Here is a 21,320-nt window from a genome sequence, read left to right as displayed (position 1 = left end):
GCATCCCCCGCGGGCTGCCCCTCGCCGCTGCCCCGGCCCCGCGCCCGCCGGTCCCGGCCGGGCAGTGCCCGCAGCGCGGGTGAGGGCGCGGGCAGGGCGCGGCCGCTGCCCGGGCACCGCCAGCCCCAGGCGGGAGGCGGGAGGCGGGGGCCGAGCCGCTGCCCAGGGCGGCCCGGGGAGGGCGGAGCGGCCCGCGGGAGCCGCTCGGGGTTACCCCGCCCCGGAGCGGGGGAAGCGCCGCTCGCCGCGCTCTCTGCCGGCGATGGAGGGCGGGCGCTCGGCGTTCCTGTTGGTGGCGGCTGCCGGCGCGGGGCGGCTGGCGAGCCCGGGAGGCGCCGGGCAGCGCCGGGGTACCGCGGGCTCAGGTGAGCAGCCGCAAGCGCAGTGCGTGTGCAAGCGCAGAGGCGGCGGTGGAGCCCGGCGCACTCGCTGCCAGCCGGGAACTGGGAGATCTGGGTGAGGAGAACAAACCCCGCTGGCATCTGCGTCTGTGAGACACCCAGAGAGAGCGGCTGGCCCCGGAACGGAGGCTTACCGGATCCTCGCCCGTAAGAGCGCCTGTCTCTCGTGGCGTTCGTGGCACCTGAGGCGTAAAGGGATGCGAGGTGAGGCGGCCTGCGGCACCCCTTGGGGCTCCCTGGGTTTTGGCTGTCCCTCGGTGCTGTCCCTGGCCCAGCACTTCCATTCGCAGCTGCGCCTAGGGGCTCGGAGCCCCCCGGGCTGTGCGGGTGTGCCCGGCCGGGCCTGGCCGCGGGTGCCGGCGCACAGCGCCCGGGCCCGGCCGCCTCGCTGCGCGGAGGGCGCGGGCAGAGCCGCGCCGGCCCCGGCTGCCCCCGGCACAGCGGGGTAAATGCGAAACGTCTCGGGGCATTTCTGTGTAGTCTGCGGTTCTGGATAGATCCTGGGGTGCTGCAAGGCTGTACTGCTTCTGTGTGAGAAACTGTGTTCTATATCCGCTCAGCACAGCGAACTCTAGAGCAACGAGATACCTCCAGTTCATTCTTTGTCTAAAACATTTTCTGGTCTAAGTAGACAGGAAGACAAACAGTTGTGAGAGACAGTGACTGACCCAGGCTAGTAGAGCTAAATAATGAACAGATTGCTTCAGGCTGCAAAACATGCTCAGTTTCCCATGTTCTTTCACACTTAATGGGTAATTATACTCACCATATATTGCAGTGTTCTGAATGAGGATATGTTTTACTGGGGAAAGATTGCTAACAAAAGGCTGCCACAAAAAATTTCACATCCACATTAGTCACCCTTACTTTATCCGTGTGCAAATTGGAGAATGGACTTTTGCGTAGTGTATGTGGAAAAAACAAAGCTCTGAGAGATTTGTAAATTCCAGTATATTTACCCTGAAAAGTGGCAACATAAATAAAGACAAGGACAGAGGTGCTAGAGTGACATACCCTAGGGTGATTCCAGAACAACTTACGTGCTTTTTAGTCTTATCAGAGGAAAGCAGGCTACAGTAATCTCTAGAATACAAGTTTAAAAAATTAACTGTAAGGAAAGGTCTGCTCCTTTTGTATGTCTTTTGTTCTTATCTGTGCTTATTGTTTCAATGTGTTATTTTCGTGTTTATTGTTTGAACAGTAGTTCAGGTTAGCTCATCGACATCCCTCACTAGTCACTAAAAATATCGTCATTTGTTTTAGAGAATGCAATTAAGTGCAGCAAAATGAGAAAATGTGGATAGTTTGTGACTAAGCATGCTTTATTTTAAAGTCTTACACATCATAAAGGTTTTTAGGTCTATTTAGCTTTTACTATGAAATAAATAGAATTTTCTTCAATACATGGTGGAAGTTTGGTTGAACCTTGGGAAATCTGTTGGTATTTTGAGTTAGGTAGTATATATGGAATATAAAGCACTTGAATGTCTACTGGTTTCTTCACTCTGTGGGGACCCTTACTTGTGTAATAGTCTGAGAAGTGTTTGCAGCATGCACTGTTACCTTGCTGTGAATTTACCTTTGTGATAGGTCTTGTGTCTTAGTGTTTAGATCTTTGTTTCTGTGAGGTGTTCTAATGACAATTTAAAATTATTTCTTGGCTCTGTGATTGGATCACAACAGCTGTGGAAGGAATAAGCAATAAGCAACTGCAGGAGGTTGTAATGTGTGTTACAACACACGTTCACTATTGTAAATTGTTGTATTTTGGAAACAAATGGCCTTGTAGAGACACTACAGATCAGCAGACAGCCTTGTTTGGCACTTGTCACACTGGTAGCACAGCTTGCTTTAACCACAGACAGATGTTACTGGATGGATGCACTACATCAATCTGTTTGTTCAAAGTGAAGGGGGGTGAATGGGGCTGAACTGTGGTTTGGTTTACTTTCTGTTGGGGATATCTTCTACAGGTGGTTGATGGTGACTGATGGGTTTTGGTTTAATCCCAGCTGGCAACCAAATGCTGCACAGCTGTTCGCTCACTCCAGCAGCAGGATGGGGAGTCAGTCAGAAGGGTAAAAGTGCAAAAACCTGTGGGTTGAGGTAAAGGCAGTTCAGTAGGTAAAGGAGAAGCTGTGCACACAAACAAAGCCAAACAAGGCTCTCATCCAGCAGCTCCCATGGGCAGGCCGTGTTCAGCCATCTCCAGGACAGCCAGGCCTCCACCACAGGTAACGGTGGCTTGGGAACACAAACACTGTCACTCCAAACATCCCCTTCTTCCCCCAGGTTTGTGTGCTGAGCGTGACACCTGTGGTGTGGGATGTCCCTGTGGTCGGCTGGGGCAGCTGTCCTGGCTGTGTCCCCTCCCAGCTCCTTGTGCAGCCCCATTCTCCTCACTGGCGGGGCCGTGTGAGGGGCAGGAAAGGCATCGAGTGTGTGTGAGCACTGCTCAGCAATGACAAAAACATCCTGAATTACCAACACTGTGCCCAGCACGAATCCAAAACACAGCACCATGCTACATACTGTGAAGAAAATTAACTCTATCCCAGCCAAACCCAGCACACTAATTTAGAGAAATGTTGAGCCAGAGACTAAGAAGGTTTGAATGCTGTAAAGGCCCCAAGCAACTCGCTGGATGAGCCATTGAAAAGGGCTTACAGTTGTTCATGTACTCTAAGTTAGACCCACAGGAGAAGCACTGACAGGGTATTCTCAAGAGATCAAAACAACAAAAAGAACTTTATTGGCAACGTTTGAAGATCAAAGAAACTTTAAAAAGGGTTTAATGCAGCATTCAGTCAACATAAAAAACTTTTCAAAGCTTTAACTTCGCCCATTCAACTTAGCAAACTCTAAGCTAGTTAAGTTTTACGTTCTCAAATTCCAAGAAGAGGGAATTAGAAGATGAAGGAAAGAAGGACAGAAAAGATACAGAAAAGGACACATATCGGTACCAACTCCTGGATTGCAGTGATATTCAGATAAAAATTCCGAGAGGAAGTAGGGTCAAGACATCTGATTGCGTTGTGTTTGGCCTTGAACACCCCTTGCCCTTCCCGGGCTCTTCCCCCCAGGTGACACTTGTGGTCATTTGGCCACTTAGGAGCTGGGTGAAGGGCTCCAGAGGTGGAGATGGGGCACTGCCTCCCCTGTGCCGGGAACTGGCAGCCACTGCAGGGCTGGCATGCAGGCCCTGGGGTGGGGGGTGCCTCACTGCCCCTGCCCCTCACACAGGCACTCCAGAGTGTCTGCAGACATCAGTCTTTTCAGTCACTCACAGATGTCTCTGGCAGTGAAGACATCTTCCTGATGTGTGTAGGAATCTGAAAAATAGAGCATTTGTGGTTTTGGAAAAAGGATTCATCAAATAGAGGCAGTGTTAAGTGAAGGACTGATACGTGCATGTAAAATGATCTAGAAGATTTAATATTTTCCTTTGTTTTTTTGCTGTTTCTAGTATCCATCATTGTATTGTGTTAGATTCTTACTTTGTTACCCCACAACCCATTTAAGAAAGCTTATATTTTTGCTAATTATAAAAACTTGTCAAATGAATGATGCCACATTATTCTGAAAGCAAAATTTTACCTTTTAAAGGTTTTCTCACTAAACTGGTTCACTTTGGGTGAATTGCTTGACTTCTTGAGGCCAGCTTAAATACTTTTCCAGACCTTAATAAAGATGCAAGTGTTGGTGCTCTCCCTCTCCTTCATCCTGTTTACTCTGTGGCTTTGCTTTGACAGGTAAGAAAGAAAAGCCTGTTGCATTTCCCATTTCCCAGGCAACTACCCTCTCCGTTGGGAATGCCTTCCATTATTCTCAATATTCTCAGTTGTTCTTGATTAGTCCAAGCATTTTGTGAGAACCTGTGCCGTTCTGTGCTGGAGTGTGCAGGCTAGGTCAAAAAGGAGAGTGGGCACGGCCAAAATGCAGATAGCTGCTCTTATCTGCCCTCCAGGAGGGGGGGCTGAAATGAAGGTAATCTAAACTAATTGGTTTCAGTGATAATACATTCTGTATAATGGGCTGTCTGGTAAGCAACTGTTGTTAGAACAGATAAAAAAGAATGTATTTCCTAATTAATGGTTCTGCAAAGCAATCTGGAAGCATGAGCCAGTCTGCAGATAAAACTTGTACCTAGTTTCCTAGGATTCTTTTTAAATTAGTCATAATCTGATACTTAAGTAATTATAATGTTAAAAGCTATTTTAAGCATATAAGAGACTGCTTTGACATATAAAAGTAGTTTTTGCAGGTAACTGTTTAGTGAAACTGCTTCCCTCAGGATTCTCCCCAGCTTCATTGTTGTGTCACAAATCAGCACCTAAAGGTCACATCATTTCAGTGCAGTACTTCTCGTGTGGTGTTGTCAAGACATTATGTATCTTACAGGTATTTGACAGGAAAATAAATCTAGTGTCTCGATAAGATTATAATGAGGTGCTGAAATTGATATGTTTGAAAGTATGAATTCCATGTTATTACACAGATCTTTTGATCAGCCTGTTGGGTTTTTTTATTCACACTTCTGCAAACTGTTTGTGTTCAAGTGGGAACTGCATGACTCTGGGTTTGACACTGCTTTTCACTTTGCTTTGAAGTGCCAGCAGCCTTCTCAAAAGGCATGATGGTCTATTTTAGTAATCAAGCACTGGGTTTTATTACCTGGTGGGAACAGATACAAAGGGCACATTGCATGTATACCCTTGAAATATTGTTTTATGTAATTGCATTAGGAATCTGTCTTTGTATAGCTTGTCTTATGCACTATTTCTTTGTGTCTGTGTGCTTTAGTCTTTTGTCTCTTCTGGTTTTTTGAGATCTGTTTGCTCAGTCCCTCTACACAAAGCACAGTAATGTAAATTACTAATGTACACTTTGTACCAAATTTATCTGGAAAAGACACATATGGAAGGAGGTATTTTTGCACTGAATGTAGTAGATATGAAATACAAATTTACCTCTTTTTGTATGAACAATGTCTATATATATGATCAGGTTTTAGTGAAAATTTGCAAGATATTTGTGGAAGGAGGATTTGGAAGTAAGATTTGAGGCAGCTTTTTGTTTTCAGGTTGAAAATACTCAAGCATTTTTTATACAAAACCCTGGCTTGTTGGTCATTTCACAGCAGACTTGTTTCTGTTATAGTCTTGCTATGTCACAACTGGCTTCTTTTGCAGTTCCCATGGCAACAAGGATTTTTGTAATGCAAAGCAGGATACTGGTTTAAGGGAGTATAAATATTCTTTATTATGGAAGAAATTTTGATCACTGGAAGCTGATCAGGCACTCTGCTATTCCTCTCCTTAATCATCTGTGTTTTGCCTATATGTTTACACCTAAATGTGAATTCCTATTTGACAAGAATAGAGTTACCTGTACTAATTTTTTACATAGTATAAGAAATTTTGAAAAAATTGTCAAGCCTTATGTCGTGATAGCATAGAAAAACATGTTGTCTTCCAGATACAGTCTCAACAAGCAGGAGAGCACTGTATATGCCTAGAAATTTGTATGCTTATATATTTGTGAACATTGTATATGCTTATAAACAGTAATGAGAGTTTAGCTGCTCAGGACTTGCCATGCTTCTGCTGATGTTTACTTTGACTTGAACTTGTTTCCAAGATGCATTCATAAAATATTTAATTCTTTAACTGACATACATTAGATTTTTTAAGAGAAAGATCTCAAAATACTGCATCTGATTCACAAACTAAAATTTATTAAGAGTGGCAATAATTTTGTGTGTTTTTCAGTGTCTGTTTCTCACCATCTCAGATAAGCACAAGTGGTGTGGGATGTTCAGGGTGTATCCTGAACCAAATAGCTAATAGGATAAGCCTTGATAGAGTAACTCTGCTTGGGTCATTTTTTCTAAGTTAGATAGGTTTTCTGTGTTGTTGTTTTCCCTTCTGAGCACTCATTCCAAAATAAGAAGCCAGATGTGTCAAGTTCATGCCATAACCCCACAGTTTAGTTTGGGTTGTTGTGTAACTGGTAAGAAAGAAAATGGGAATTATGCAGTTGCTGAAAAAAACAGCACAGGTAAACTGGATAATTTAATGTTGTAAAAGCCTCTGAATAGTACATCTAGGAAATTTATCCTCATGACGTGTGATAGGTAATTTTGAGATGTATTAAAAACAGATTTGGAAAGTAAAGGCAGCTGGCAGGAGCCTACTGGTCTTCACGGTTTGGGCTGGGAGGCCTCTGTTTCCCCCTGCCACTGTCACCACACACAGATGTGGGATTATTATGGAATCATGAAAAAGAAAAAAACCCCACTTTGACCACTACAACTGGAGCTACTCATCCAAACAACCAGTTCTGCTGGAGAAGGATCGTACAGGAAAGAGCAACCTAGTATTTAGTAATAACTTCATCCAAATATCCACTTGTTAAAGACTTCACTACTGCTGTCACCTGTGTATGTCGTAGCTGTAACAAAATAACTTGCACACACCTGAGAGAGAAGTTGAGCCTAGCACCCAGAGCCAAGCATGAATACCCTTGATATGCATAATTTTTTTTCCAGTGAAGCTAGAAGTTCTGGAATGGCTAATTTTAACTTTTTCTTCCAACCAACTTCCACCAAAGTCAATTCAGAGCTAATACTGGAAAAATGCTTACAGGGTACAGAAGTATATAATTCATAATGCTGTATGTGATTTGGAACATCCTGTTTGGAAATTCAAGAAACTCAAGCTGTGAAAACTGGAATTTTGAACACGGGTCTGAAAAGATTTACGGTGATGGATAGCATCTGGCAGTGTATTGCATTGCCCCTCCTCCTCTGCCTTCCAACATAGCCTCAACTCACTTGTAAGAGCTTGAAGGCTTATTTTGGCATTTGTTTTTCTGGCTTTGCTTGTAATACTAGGCAGTGCAGTTTTTCACTGAATAATATGTCCAGTATTCCCTGAGAATTCAAGAGAACAGCTCATTGCTACCTTGGGTTTTAAGCTGAAAATATGCAAAAAGTTTGGGAAAAGTGATCCCTTAAATGCAGTTATAAAGAATAAGCAGAGTTGAGTAACAATGTCAGGAACTCTCTGTTGTTTCTGGTGAGGATGTGAGGCTGGTGATTCTGCATGAAGCTCGATGAATGGGTTGAACAGCTAGCTTCTGCATCTCTGTTGAAACACATTAGGAGTGACAATGTGATGACATAATCACTGACCCCAGATTGTTCTCGGCTATAAATCCTCTGGTTGCAGTCTCCACTGTTTCTCTGCATGTGCCGTTCACGTTTAAGGGCTTTTCAGATCATCTCCAGCACCATCTGCTGCATAATGGAAAGAAAACAATTGTGCTGTGTGTGGAGCCAGCTGACTCCCTGAGTGGAGTTGGGGGTTTGCAGAATCCATCTCGTCTTGAAGAACTTGTCTGTCTTCGTGTTCTCACTGCCATGCTGAGCACTGGTCACTAGGCTGCCATTATGCATGAAAAATAAAACAGAGAAGGGGCTCGTTTACAGGGACATTCACGTTTTTGAGCTGGTCAGATATTATGTGTATTCTCATGCTCGTTTACAAGGAATACCACACATCCTGACATCCCCCTAACTGGAATAAGGGAAATGTTGTGTTTGAAGGCCCTTGTCAGTGTGAGTGTGTTGGTAGCACTTGCCGGGCACCGGCGATGAGAAGGTGCGAAGGGATTTCTTAACTGCGAGCATTCACTAGGTGTCAGTGCGTGATTGCACCACACTGATGCTCTTGCTGAGTTCTTTGATTGAGGTACTTCTCCTATGAAGAGGGATTTTAAAGAAAATTCCCACTTTTGTTTCCAGAATGTGATGTGGATTACATTTAAGAATAACTAATGAGTAAAAGTAATTGCTTCAGTCATTTTTTAAGAAACAGTCTGATAAAAAAGCTGATATTAAAATAAAATTATTATCCTGTTTTGTGCTTAATGAAGATAACTTAGAGACTTCGAATAGCTCCTGAATTGATCACTATCAGGCTTTCTTGTCAGCATCTGATATATTACTGATGAAACACTATACTCACACTGCTGCTGATCCTGGGTGTGACATAAATTCCTATTAATATGTGGAAAATTTGTAGTTTTTATAGCAATACATTATCTGTAAAATGAATACATTCACTTAATTATTATCAAAACTATTGTTTTCCTTAAGAGATGTTAAAGATCAAGTCTGTAAATGTCAGTCAGAGGGGAGGAAAGCCCCATGAATATAGCTAAAATTGCCTGTTTTTCTGTTCTCTTATCATATTATATCCGTAGAATGAAATATAATATTTATTAGACTATCTTGAATTCCTTGCATCTCACTATTAATATTTTTCAAAATGATGGACTAAAAAACCTGATTAAATTCTTTTTTAAAACAGATTTAAATCAATATTTAGTCTAGTTTTAGTAATAAATGATTAGGGAACTCATCTTTTCAATCTGTATAGAGTGATCAGCATTCATTTAGAAATTTAAATTGTTCCAAAATGGATATGTTTTGTGTTGCTTGTGAAAGTGTTTGATGAAAACTGTACATTAGTAGGTTAAAATAGCAAAAAGAGTCCTTCATGTGATGTATGAAAATATTTGAAATGGTTTTCCTGTATCTTCCTGTTTATATTGAACTTTTCCTATTATATTTTAATCTGTAACATTGGGTAGATGATACCCTTTACCCTTTTATATTTAATCTATTTACAAGTGAGTTCTTTTATAGAACTGTTCCAGGCTACCCTCGGGGAAGTGCCAATGGTCATGATAATAGATAAGAGAAGTTAGATTGCTTACAAAGACAAGTTTTTGACTTGTGCTGTATGCTGTATTTCTACTTACTCGATATGTAGCAGAGATACTGAGGGGATTGTCTGATGGCCAGCCTTCAGTATTTTCCTTATTTGATGTAGCTGCATAAGGGTGCATCTTTGGTGCCATCTTTGTTTCACCATACCACCTACCTATGAGACAGGAACTGTCTGATCATCAAAGGCAGATTTCTTCCACGCCAGAGCCCTCCAGTTACATTTAAGCACTGCATCTCTCATCATGGGACACAGCTATCTGACTGGACAGATTTTTTTAGACTATTTTTGTTTGAGTTTGTGTAAGAAGATCTGTAAAGGATGCAGTAGGAAGATTGTGGAGACCATTGTCTGCACCTCTCCCTTACAGACACACTGAATATAAACACTTGTTCTAAATAAAGGAGAGCTTGAATGACTTCTCATTGTGTATGACTTTCTGATTTTGTGTGTCTGAACACTGAAAGAAAGTCTGTTCTCCAGCTTCTATTGCTCATTAACTTTACCAACAATTATTATTTATTCACAATGATGCAAAATAAAGCAGACTCTGTCACTGCTTTGAAAATCGTTCCTAGCCTAAGGCTTAACAGTTTGTGTAAGAAGTGAGGCTTTTTGGTTTTAATGACAACTTTGGGATTCTTCCAGAACCTCTCTTCAGAAGCGGATCTGTCTGAAAAGAGCTCTCTGCCCAGTGACAATTTTTTGGTCTTTCCTTGTTTGATGTGTCTTGAGAAAGCTGTTTAAATTAGTTCCTGGTTGTTGCTTTTGAGTATCCTGCTTTTCACTGCCAACCCTGATGTTCTGTTGGTATGGCTCCTTCAAAGTTTGTGATTCTGCTAAGCATTTTCTTGGAGGCCTGCTGCTGCACTGAAGGTGATTAAAGAGGCATTTGCAAGTCAGGAAATCCATTTGATGTCTCTCTGCCTCTACAACTTTGAAAGTAATGCTTACTGTTTTTTTAGCATAGCCAGTAGAACTTGTGTCTGCAAAACATCAGTCATCCTGCATTTCACTGGGGCTTCTGCGTTGCTGAAATTTGCACTGTAGGATATCTGAATTTATGAGCTTTAGAGTACAGTCCGTTCTATGCACTGGAAATCCAAAGCAGTGATCCCTTTTCCATGGTCGAACTCTTAATATAGTAGGATTTTGTCTTCTACCAGTGATAGACATGTACCTATTTATTGTAGTTGAGAGCAGTTACTAAGAAAATCGGATAGTGAGAGACAAAAAGGCTTGGCCAGTGTTTTTTCTTGGCCTCAAAGTGTTGATATTCACACCTGCATCTCTCAGAGATATGACGTAATGAACAAGCTCTAAAATAGCATTGGGGGGATAGTGCTAAGCAAGGGCCTGCCATTTCTCTTGGCTGATACTGGATGAAATGGGGCATAACACTAATACTGGGCTGCTCACTTGTGTGTAGGGATAGGTGAGCTTTCTTGTTCACAAGATTGATTTGGAAATAGGAACTAAACTCCTGTTCCTTGCCAATGAGTGTTCTCGAATGCTTTTTCAGATCTGTACATGAAGACACAGGTCGATATTTGCAGAACACTTTCTTTGGTGCAGCTGAAGTTCCTGTCTCTTGGGGAATGAGGACATTTTAATTTATTAGCAAAATTATGTACATTTTGAATTCCACCTTAGCCATGACAGAGCCAAAAAGTAAATAATGACCTTTCATTTTACAAGGAGAGAAATTAGGCACACTCTGAATTTCTGAAAAAGCAGCTGATCTTTCATATAATTTTCCTTCCTTTTTGTAACAGCTCTGCCACTTACAAGCTTTAAATTTGCTTACTATTCATTCAATAGCTTAATTTAATGCCCTACTCATCATCTTTTGTGATTAAAGATCATTAATCTTTATGTGATACATCATTTCTTATTTTTTTTCATGTACGAGGGTGATTTCTCTTTAAAGAGCCAATTATGTGAGGATAAAACCATGTATGGAACAGGCATGAGAATGGTCCCAAGGAAGTGGTTGTATTGAAAGGCTGCTCGTACTGGTTAGTCACATGTCCCTATGAACTGGACATGATTTCCTTGGATGCTCTTTCCTTGTCTGTTTTGGTGCGCTGTGCATCAGTGGCACTGGGGAAAACCCGTGAGTACTGGCAATAGCAACTGTGCATGGCCTTTCTTAAAAGTATGCATGGGGTAGAGGAGGAGCTCCTTCAGTAACTTCTGGAATTAAATTTTGCACAAATGTATTTAAAAATGTACTTTTATTGGTAGAAGTGTAAAACATGTTAATTTTTTTATATAAAACAATGTTAATTTATACAGAAATTGTTATGAAAGAAAATGTTTTGTTTGTATAATGTACTTGAGGAGCAAATTCACCATTTGATGCCTCATTTGCTCACTGGTTGGCACATGGATACATGTAGAGTATGGCACAAAATCCAAAACCTAATACAGGAGAAGGGTGACTTCTGGATATCAGTGTAGCCTTGTGATCTCTGGCAATCTGTGTGAACTGTGAGCAGCCCCACAATCCCCAATAAAAGTGAAAGGCTAAGGGCTACTTTCAGTGACCAGTATGAATAAATATGAATATGACCAATAGGTGAGGCTGAAGATAGGGTAGCTGTAGACTCATAAATGAAGCTGGACAGGGTAGAGAGAGCAGAAACTTGCCAGGAAAAACCAAATTAGGAGGATTATGACACTGTGCATGTGGTTGAAACTAGGATGATAATACTTAGGGCAAAATTTATCTAAACCTAATTGAGTTTTAATTTTACTCTTTAAAACAAATGAGCGATGCCCACCATTGGGGTAAGCATCAAATGTTTGGAGGAAATGTATTTAGATATTATGCCTGTTCTTAATGTTTTTCCACCTCTCCTGTTTGAATTAGATGCTTGTAAGTAATTGTTGTATGGATTCTGCATTTTTACTTTGCTGTTTGACTGTGGAGTTGGTTTTTTTTTCAAAGACTTGTGGAAACTGTATCAAACATATCCTGCTTGATAGCTTCAAACTACTTAAACCTCAGAATACTGGAATTCTGCAGGTGTTTCTTAAGACTAGATGATGCCATTTGTGAGAAAGAAACATCCATTTTCCATTTGTTTACAGTCATAAATCATACGTAATTTCTTGGCAAACCTTGGCCTGGGTTTCATAATCAAACATCAGCAGGTTCCAACTTTTTTGACCACGCAGGATTTTTCTAGGTAGCTGAGCACACACCAGTAAGTCACACGTAGTTCATTCATCACTTTATCTTTTTTTCCCCTCTATTGGTGTTTATTCTGCTTGGGGACCATGGTGGCACAACACCAGATATCCTGAGTTGCCACATGGAATTGGCATTGAAATTCACATTGGCTGTGAAAGTCACATAACATAGTCTTGTTTCTTCCTTACAAGCCCGGTGCCTCCCACTTCCAGCATCTTTGCACAGAATGTAGGATGCTGAGAAACAAGGTGTTACAATACCTGTTTGCATTCAGGAGATCTTGTAGATCTAACATGTGGAATGTGCCATGCCTTCCTGGGATCCTGCTAGCAGAGCTGCGAATAAGGGTCTTACTTCTAGGCCCATGTGAGAAATTTGTTTTGGCATCCAAGGAACTATCTTTCAGAAGGACGATTTTGCTGTGGGAGACCTGACCTTTTATGACAGGTCAGGAGATAGCTCTTCTGCTCCTGAGCTGGCCAGTGGCCACAGCTTGTCTTAGGAAGTGCCTGAGCCTGCAGTAGCCTGGTGAACAGACCAGTGACTGTCACAAAAGTCTGCCTGGAGCCCTCTCTGAACATCGAGCTCCATCTGTGCCTTCATGAAGGATGTTAGAGCTGCTCTCACCCTTGACAGGTGAGATCTACAGTAACTGGTTGTACTGAAGGACTGTGTGATAAGCTATCATAGTTACATAACCTGAGGATAGCTGCTGGGATCCGAGGGCTGTGAATGCCTCTGTGGTGTATCAAGTGGAGATCAAGAGATGTTAGCTGCGAGTAATCAGAGTTCTTTGAGATTAGTACATCTGCAAGACCGTGTTGCCCTCAGCCATTGCTTACCTTCTCTCCTACTTGAAAAGATTCGCATTTCAGGAGAAACTAAGATGCTGAAGAAGGTGCTATCCAGAACCCCAGCCTGAAGGTTTATTTAGGAAGAAGGTGATCCTGTTGAACTATTTCAGACAGAGATTACCAAAAGAAATGTCATTCTTTGTAGAGTCAGAGAAAACAGAAGTAAATGTTTTGGGAGCAATAGACATAAACAAGGAAAGGAAAAGCAATGTGCGTTGTTGCAGGAATCTGCTTTCTGGTGAAGCTTTCCTTTTTTCCAATGTAATAGTTCTGGAGAAAAAAAAATAAATGTGTTGTAAGGAATTTCAAGTATAGGTAAGTTAAGAAAAAAGGAGAAATAGCCAAACAAATACAGGTACAAAAAGTATTTCCTTGAGTCACAGCAGGGACTGGGTACAAACCTGGATTCAGTTTCCCTTACTCCATCTCCGTGCGTATGTGGTTAATTAGTCCAATAATGGCCCTTTGGAGCTGGAAAGCATTGCTAAGATTTAGCAGGTGCTGGCTCTGGAAAGGGCCAGTCCGGTCCAGGTGCTCTGCCGGGGAGCAGCCAGTGCAGCAGGTGCCTTGGAAGGAGCAGGTGAGACAGAAGCCGAGGGCAGCTCAGCAGCCCTGGCCCGGGCTGGGCTGCCAGGCTGCACGGGCAGGATCCCCGCTCTGGGATCCCTCGGAGGCAGGGCAGGGTCGGGTCAGCCCCCCGGGGCTGGGTCAGGAGAGTGCCTGGCTGGGGCTCAGCAGGGCTGCAGCAGAGGAGCACAGCTCCAGCAGGGGCCAGGGCCAAGAGGCTGAACCTGAAGGAAGGGTCCTGGCAAAGGGTGGGCAGGGGTTGCTGGTGCCTTCCTCTCAGGCCCACCAGCTGTGCTGTCTGTAGGCTGGCTTTGTGCCCAGGCAGCCAAACGCCCCCACCTGCACAGGAGAATGTCCTCAGCACCCTGCAGAAGTGAATTTCATATACTTAAAATGTATTTCTCATGTAAACGGCTTTACTCAATTCTTGATGTGCAGACTGGGGCAAGTTTCACAAGAACTGTCTGATGTTACACAGGAATCTGAAGAAAATGGCAAGGTTAGGTTCTTGAGATTGCACAGACCCCACTGCTTGTGTGTGCAGCCCTTGTGGAGCATCGGGGAAGGAGCAGCCTACTTAATCAGTTTTTGTAGCAATGCTATTTGTGTTTTACTTTAGAAACACTATCTGTCTGTATTAAGCGTTGCTTCATTCTGTGACTGTTGTAGAGGTATTGGGGGGTTTATTGGTAATACTCCCCTATTTTCATAGTAGATTTTGCAATGCATTCTGATTTACTTGTTTATATTGACCATTTTTTTGACTAGCTATTCTGATGGTATTTTGGGGATGGAACAGTGCTGCACCTTGCATCTGTATTTAAAAAATACTTATTAAGTCTAGTTGTGGCACTACAGTTCTATAGGTCTGTTAATTTCTCTCAGCACTCAGGTTGGTTGAAAGGTGAAGTGTTGGTGCTCAACTCCAAATTTCTTTCTGCACATCAGAAAGAAAAGAAATTTGAAGTCTTCCAGCCAATTGCTTATCAGGGCAAAATGTCTGTTTAGGTGTTCCTCAGTATTCCCTTTTCAGTATTGCTTATCAGGGCAAAATGTCTCTTTACGTGTCCCTCGGTATTCCTTTTTTTGCCCACTAAAGAAAATGGTATTGATTTTTTGGATTTGAAACCTGATAGTTTTTTAATGCTTGCAAGGAAGGATTTCAATTTTTCTAGGCACCTAAGAAGAGGTTTTATGTGAGACTGAGGTAATTTGGTTAAAAAGACACCTACTTGTAAAGACAGAATCTGAATGTTATGCACAAGATCTGCTGGCAGTTTGTTGTGATAAGACTGACAGCTAATGTTTTAGAAGCTAAATCAGCTATTACTTTGTAGTGGAAGTATGCTAATTGGTATAGTCTTGCTGTGGTTAAAGATCAATAATTCATTGAAGAGAACAGATGCTCGTATTTAAAGGAATTCACAGTTAATTTTATTGGAAAGCTATAGCTGAAGATTAAAATTTATAAACACAAAGGTATTTGTCAGCTTCTGCTGCCTAATGTTTTTCTTTAAAGGGGAAATCCTGGAATACAAATGCTTTGATATGGCAGTAAATGATATCTTAGCTAAGAAGACTCATGTTTGATTTTGATTTTAAATGTAATTAAACTGTCATAAACTAAATGTGATGCTGTTGTGTTCAACTGAGCTGATACCTACCTGATTTATACAGGGAGGTAGAAAATCAAAATTCTCTGATCTTGGAAAAAACTTTTTTCAAGCTAGATTTAAGAGGCTATAAAGAGATTAGGAGTATATTTCAGACACGAATTGAAAATTGTTCGCCTAGTCATTCTCTGCATTTGAACTCTTATCTAGGTAGAAAGTTTCGTGTAAAGTTCATGCAGCACACTGAATGTTGGCTGCTGTATTATATAAATGCAGTAAAATAAATGCATGCACACCAGTTATACAGGCAGAGTTTTCCACAGCTAGCATTCAAGAAAAAATATCTACTAATTATTCTTTTTGAGGTATTTTATAAATACTGCCTCAAACGGAAAGAAAACGTATTTTGTAGAAATTCCTGGCATCCATCTGAATTATTCTCATTTGCATTGAGATTTCAGATCCTTGTTTGTTTAAAAGCACCACTGTTACTTTGATAATCACAAGCTTTCCTAAATACACAGCAGCACTCTTCACTGAAGATCTGGATAGCTGAGTCAGTCTCGAAGAATGTATACAGGCAGCAACTGTGTTCCTACAGCTGTTTGCTTTTTTCCTTACAAAAAGGAGCTGAAAGGGAGAATTCCTATTCAGTAGTGAAGCTGAAGGTTTATTAATAGACTTTTTTTTCCTTGTCTTTAAATTTTGTCATTACCTTTTAGTACCGAGTGTCCTCACTGACTACTAAGTAGCTTATTAAAGCTGGTTTTTAGATGTGCTTTTTTGTTCTGTTTTCTTGCTGTTTTCCCATTTTGCTAGCATGCAGATGGGGGTGGGGAGTGGGAAATAAGGCAGAGAGCATGTTCCAGAGGATGCCAGGATGACTTCAGTTATTGGATGGCTGCTGTCTGATGGATGGAAAAAGGGGGAGTAAACCTTCCATTCTGCACTGACAGAGCTGAAACACAGAAACCCGATTTACAGGTAAGGGTGAAAAAAAATTCCTGTTATGAATAGCTATTCTTGATCCTTGTCACAGTATTTTTTGGATATAAAAATGCATGTGCAAGCATCTTGCTTGTTCCTCACAAATGATTCTGAAGCCGCTTTTCCCGTTATTATTCCTCCTGCCTCGGAGGTTTCAACGGATGTGAGATCCATAAAGAGTGAAATCATAGGCATGCCTGATGCTGGCAGCTTTCTCATGTGACAGGATACGCATTGCATCTCATTGATGCCGAAGTTGCTCAGTAAGCTGTAAGGAGAGAGGTCATTTTGTGTGATGGAAGTACTCACTGTTGAGAATACAGTGTATGCTACCAACAGGAAGAGAGTGCTGTAAGATCTAAAAATGCTTTCTTTGAGTTTGGGTGGGAAAATGAACTGCTTCTGAAACTGTCTTATTTAGTGGTGAACAAACAGTAAGAATGGCTCCTCAGAACTACTGAAAGGGATTGTGTAGATTTTTTGCATTATTGTTAGGTTTGGAATGAATGTGATTGATAACTCAGGTGTTAAATTATCCTTGTCATAAAAGAAATAAAAATGCATATAATTATGTGTATGAGATGGATAAACCTTGTAGTACCTACAGCATTTACGTATGAGTTGTAATAAATTGTTGAAATAGCTTGCTTCTGCAGAGTTTGTCTTAGCAGCAGCTGTTAGTTCACACAGTGGGGGGATGGCAAGCAGCAAATAAATTGCTTGGTACAGAAAGTAGATTTATCAAGTCACATTATATGAGAATAAAGGAAGACAGGCAGAAGTCCTGGCTCCACTGAAACAATAGGATATTTTAGTATTTGCCTCACTGGGGCAAGGATTTCAATGAGTCAGCTCTCTATTGACTTACCCCTACATTTTGCATGTAGGAAATGATTGTTATACAGGAGCCTGTTTTTCTGGTTTGAAGCAAAAATATGAATTGATGTAAATAAATTGTGATTATAATTTATTTGAATGTATATATAATTTATAAAATATAAAGCTAAAATTATGGAATTTAGTTTTAAGAGATTTCAGAGATTAAAATCCATAAATGCATTTTTTTTGTATTCACTGAGAGAATTCCCTTAAAGCAGACCTACGATTACTAAAAATTTATGCCATAAAGAAAAACTGGAGCAAGTCAATAGAAGTCTTATGAATGCTAAAAAGGACTGGAAGAAACTTTGTCCCCTGTCCACTTACTTAAGTACCTTACCATTGGGAGTGGTGTCCTTTCCTCCTAGCTGTTTCTTCAGAAAATGGAGCCTGGTACGTTTGCTAAAAAAAAAAAACAACCCCAAAAAACCCTCACAGTAATTTGCAGCAAACATCAATGATTCACAAAATTATTCTGAAAGACTGGTGAATTGTATCTCTTGTTTGATTGGGTTTTTTTAAATAGACTGGAATGTAAACACTGGTAAATAACACTGAAAAATAGTGGAGTTGTATCCTAACATTTGTTATTTTTAGGTAATGGATATGTATCTGAAAGCAAAAGCTCAACTGTTAAATTACAGTCTCAAATCCATGTATTCAAATCACTTTCCCCCCATCAAATGAGAAATCTGACTCACAAGTGCTCCAGTAACAGAGAGTTGATGAAAACAGAGATGTAGTTCCACATGTGTTTAAATTATTCTGTCTCCTTGGAAACGCTGCTGCTGCAGATGGATTTGGCTTTTGGTGGCTAAAAATATCTACCCTTAATAATGACAGCATGAAAGATACTGAATAAAACTACTGTGCTGTCACTAGTTTTAAAGATCTCTAATGATTCAGGTATTCTACATGAACTACAGATTTGCATTTTCTGTCCAGCATTCACTGTCAGCTGCTGCCAGATTCACCAGTGTGGTGGAAATGAGATAAGCTCGTTAGCCTTGGTTGGAGACCCTGCTGAGAAGGAAGCATGTGATTGGAAGGTAGACTAGATGAAGAGTTGGAAGGCAGGTAGAAAGTTGGTTAAAAAAATTCCTGGTGGTGATGCAGGTAAGGTGTTGTATAATATTTGAAGATACAGGCTTATTCCCAGAGAAGTCTATGATAGAAAAAGTGTGCTTAAGCACTGACTTTGTAAGTTAACCTGCAAGTGGAAGAATTTTTTTTTTCTTTTATTTGTTACATTAGTGAATGCATCCTTATCAGTTGTATGTGCAGGTGATTGAAATATCATGCAAACCATTTCAAGTAGAATATTAAATTACCTTAAGCAAAAGCCAAAACCTATATCGCTAGAAAACTTGTTAGAAGCAAGAAATAGCATTAAATTACTTAGCATTGCTAACAGTTTCGTCCTTTAATTATTTTTAGTTAAGAATGCGTAACCACTACCTGCAGCAGCACCTGGTCTCAGTGATCCTTGTGGATCCCTTCCAACCTGGGATATTCTGTCATAGTACTTTTTTTTAAATCCAGTTCTTCATTATTTATTCCTTCCACATATCATATCTTGTTTTGTTGTTAGCTGGTATTCAATATTAATGAAAAATACCAGGTTTTTTCTGTTTCTGCTTCTTTCCCATTGGATGACTTTCTGCTTGTGCCTAGAAAACAGAACACATGACAAGCATTTTCTTAGTGGGCTAAATATACCCCTCTTGTTCTTTATTTTGTTGGTGTATATATGATTTCTGGTAGCATATGTTAGTCAGTATGCTGATTCATTTTTCATCATTGAAAAGAGCATTTTTCCTGTTATGAAGTATCTTAAAGACAGAATTAAAATATTACAAGATATTGTTATACAAATAATTAATCCTCTGCAATTTAATACTAAAATCTATTTTTAACTGACATCACAAGTACCAAAGGTCGATTAAAGTGAAAGTTGAATACTTGCTTTTGGTTGCTCGAAATCACGGAATCAATTAGGTTGGAAAACATCTCTGAGATCATTGAATCCAATCTATGACCAAACACCACCCTGTCAACTAGACCATGGCACTGAGTGTCAAGTCCATTCTTTCGTTAAACGGCTCCCTGGGCAGTGCTTTCCAATATCTAATCACCTTTTCTATAAAGAAAATCTTCCTTATATCCAGCTTAAGCTTCCCATGGCACAGGTTACGGCTGTGATCTCTTGTTCTGTTGCTTGGTTGCCTGGGGGAAGAGACTGACCCTCACCTGGCTACGCCCTCCTTCCAGGGAGTTGCAGGCAGTGATAAGGTCCCCTCTCCGCCTTCTCCGGGCTAAACACGCCCAGCTCCCTCAGCCACAGCTGACCAGCACCCCCAGGTCCTTTCCCAGTGGGCCACTTCCCACTTTTCTCTGCCCCCAGCCTGTTGTGGCCAATGTGTAGGACCCAGCAGTTGGTCATGTTGAACCTCCTGCTCTTGGTCTGCCCATCGATCCAGCCTGTCCAGGTCCCTCTGCAGGGCCTTCCTGCCCTCCAACAGATCACCCTGACCTAACATTGGAAATTTGCTAATGGTAGACTCAATCCCCTCATCAAGATCACCAGTAAAGATATTAAACAGGGCTGGGCCCAACACTGATCCCTGAAGGACACCACTAGTGACCAGACACCAACTGGGTGCAGCACCATTTGCCATCGCTCTCTGGGCCTGTCCATCCAGACAGTACTTACCCAGCAAAATGAGTGAGAGGAAAGAATATTGTATCTTTCATTCTACATGAGACTGTCAATGTATTAAAAAGCAGATAATTCAATGGATTATAGAAGCTTTTCTATGAGTCTTCTTGAGAATAATTTGTTTTCAACTGAGGTGGACAAACCTGAGTTGCCTTAATTTTAAACCTCCTTTTCCTGTGTATGTAGTTTAAGATTCTATGGAGATAATATGTAATCTAAACATTATTTGAGGAAGTAAAGGTGTGATACATTGCTAGAAGTATATCTTTGCTTTTTATAGTTTTAGCCAAGTTGTGCTAGTTTGTCATGAATCCTTTGGGTTTTGGATATAGAAATGGAAGTTCTCATCTGGTAAAAATAGTAATGAGAAAGTTTATTGCATATTGCCTGTGATGTCTAGGTTGTGAAAGATAGTGATGATAACATGGAGGAAGTACTGTGGCTTTTTTTTTGGTTGGTTTGGTTTGACTTTTTTATAGCAAGTTGCAAACAGATGAGCTGAGGATTCTGCCAGGCTAGATTTTTCCAGCAATTTTGAGCATTGCTTGTTCATGTGTGAAGAGAATTCTGTGCTGTACAGTGAATATCAGACCACAAGGTGAAGACAATCTTACTGCGTTTGCCACTGTGCAGAAAACCTCCAAAATACCCACTCACCTTGTTTCTGAACTGTAATTTCCTAAAGTTAGTGATTTTTTTTATTTTATCACAAAGAAATAGTACTGTTATTGTCAAAAATTGTGGCCAGAACAAGGTATGAAAGCTTTGGTAATTTTTTACCTAAAATTTGCATCTACACTTCCCTGTCACCCCCTGGACAAAAACTGGAAGAGTCTGTATCACAGTCAGCACTGTGATTCAGGGTCTGGTCCAGCCCAGGGAGCGTGGGGAAAATAGAGGAGCAGGAAGGATGGAGTGCCCAAAAACCAAAACTTTAGTGGTGGTAAAATAACAAACATAGAGACCTCATGGTCCGAGAGGCAGCATTGAAAGACCGGGGTGGGGGTTGAATTAACAATATATAAGGTTACATGAGGACAGGGGTCCAGTCCTGAACACAGGATAGGGACATGGCTCCGTATGTCACAGGTTCCGAAACAGCAGAGAACCAAAACCAGAGACATGACCTGTTTTGGAATGATGCCATTAGCATCCTAATTTCCATATCCCACCTCCCATAGTCTCACGTTTATGATTTCTGCATAAGCTATCTGGGCTGAGCTATCTTCCATCCCTGCTAGCTCAGTTCCCCCAAGTCTGTTCCTGTATTTTTAGAAGAAAAAAAAAAAAAAAAGAGAAAAACCTA

At 41.2% G+C, this 21,320-nt stretch overlaps 1 protein-coding gene across 1 annotated transcript in view; it reads left to right on the top strand.

Annotated features, from left to right (window-relative positions):
- Nucleotides 1-468: 468 nt before the first annotated feature.
- CSRNP3 (cysteine and serine rich nuclear protein 3) overlaps nucleotides 469-21,320 on the top strand; it is a 98,772-nt gene continuing 77,920 nt past the window's right edge. Inside the window, exon 1 of the mRNA XM_063400608.1 lies at nucleotides 469-605. The gene's annotated coding sequence lies outside the window, so the exon portion shown is untranslated. The remainder of the gene's footprint in view (nucleotides 606-21,320) is intronic.

The sequence above is a fragment of the Prinia subflava genome, chromosome 6 (assembly GCF_021018805.1).
Source record: "Prinia subflava isolate CZ2003 ecotype Zambia chromosome 6, Cam_Psub_1.2, whole genome shotgun sequence".
In the NCBI taxonomy this organism is placed as follows: Eukaryota; Metazoa; Chordata; class Aves; order Passeriformes; family Cisticolidae; genus Prinia; species Prinia subflava.
This window is presented reverse-complemented; position numbering and strand designations above follow the sequence as displayed.